A 1,895-nucleotide genomic window follows, 5' to 3' on the forward strand; every position below is an offset into this window, starting at 1 on the left:
TTGGACTATGACGTGTATTTGAGTGACCAGGACTGTGACCTTGGTCCTAAAATAAAGTCAGAGTTGATTTTTCCTTAATCCTAAGACTCAGTCGTTCTATTGCGAGCTTCCTCAACACAATAGTGTAAGTAAGTAATGGAGTATATACCTGGCCCGTTACACCTGGTAGCACCTCGTAGTCCTTCCAACGACCAAGTTTGACATGAGCCAAGACCTCGACCACGCTGCTTTTCTCCATCTCACTCGGATCGAGTGGGAAGCTCTCCTCCGCCTCGCGGCGGTGTCCGGAGAAGCCGTCGTCACGTCGCTGCTGCGCTCAGCGACGCCCGACGAGCAGCGCGTTGCGGCACAAGAATTCATAGAAGATCGACTTCCGCTGAATCGCTGGTTTCACAAGATCGACATCGCCATCGCTTCGAGGTTAATCGAGGCGCCTTCCGCGAAGGTCCATTTTCTCCTCTCGCGGATGTCTGGGAAAACCAAGGAATGGGCTCTCGGCAAGTTGGTTGTCGATCCCAATGTCTTCTCCACTCTGGATACCCTCGAGAGTGACCTTCGGCTCGCGTTCGAGCTGCCGCAAGATGAATCCCGAATTCGGGCCGACTTCTTCGCCCTTCGGCAAGGCACGATAACCATGCGCGACTTCGTCTAGAATCCACCACACCTCGCGTCGTGTATCGTGTCTAAGTCCATCGATATGGCCTCTCAGGTTCATGTCTTCGTGTTCGGTATGCGCGAAGGCATGGCGCGCTACTGCCTTACAAGATCGGATTCCTCTACACTCGAAGAGACATTTTCCCTCGTCCTACGCGAGGTCTACGTGGCTGCGGCGTCATACGCTAACGCGCTACCTGCTTCCGATCGGGATTCTGCGCCCGATCCCATGGACATCGATGTATCGATGCGACGTGTAATAGCCAGCGTCACGTAGCGCGTCGGAGCGGTGCTCGGAACAGTCGCTCTCTCACCTACTTCCGCTGCCGGAAGGTCGCTCATCGCGCGGCGAAGTGCCGCGCGCCAGTTTCAGTGCTTGTGCATGTCGATGCCGAGCCCGTAAGCTCTGACCATCCAAAAACCGGTCAGGGTCAGTAGTGCGGGGTGCCCTACTGGCTGGAATGGAGGTCCGGGTCTTCCGGTGGCAACCAAATCTCCTAGCTCTCCTGTGCTGCATGCCCACTTTCATGTCACCACCACGCCGAGCGATTCATGACTGATCATTGTTAGTCTTCATGTCGCCGATGCCTGGCAACCACTGCGAGCGCTCCTTGATTCCGGGGCGACCAACAACTTCTTCCGCGCGTCGTGCTTGCCGGTACTCCCGTCGGACACCACGGTCCGCAAAGGTAGAGGGGAGGTCGATGTCAAATTGGTCGATGGGAAATCACGCCGCGTCGCGCGGCGCGTGGTTACACTTCCGTAAACGTTTGACGGTTTCCGATGCAACGACGACTTCCTCGTCATTGAGATGAATTACGCGTTTGACAGCATCCTGGGTATGCCGTGGTTGACGCGCTATAAACCCGCGATTGACTGGTTGACCCGATCGGTCAAGCGTCGCAGTGATTATGATGTGAGCAAGGTGTTCACGCACCTCCTGGTCGCCCAGACGGATTGGCCTCACGTCACCGTCGTGGCCCGGTCCTCCACGGCGCATGTTGTGCACAGAGTGAGCGATGGCCATCTCTGCACGGCTTGCGCAGTGCTGGTAACTGACGAATCCCCGCGGCGACGCGGGGATGAGGACCAACTGGCGGTCGAGCAGGGGCTCCCGTCAATTGAGCCGGTGGTCGAGCGGTTTGCGATCCCGCTAGAGGGGGATGACCTCTCGTCTAGCGAGAGCGATTCATCATCCTCGAGTTCGCACTCGAGGCATCGAAAGCGGAAGTCGAAGCGGT

This window comes from Phytophthora infestans, genomic scaffold (genome assembly GCF_000142945.1).
Source record: "Phytophthora infestans T30-4 supercont1.296 genomic scaffold, whole genome shotgun sequence".
Taxonomy (NCBI): Eukaryota; Oomycota; class Peronosporomycetes; order Peronosporales; family Peronosporaceae; genus Phytophthora; species Phytophthora infestans.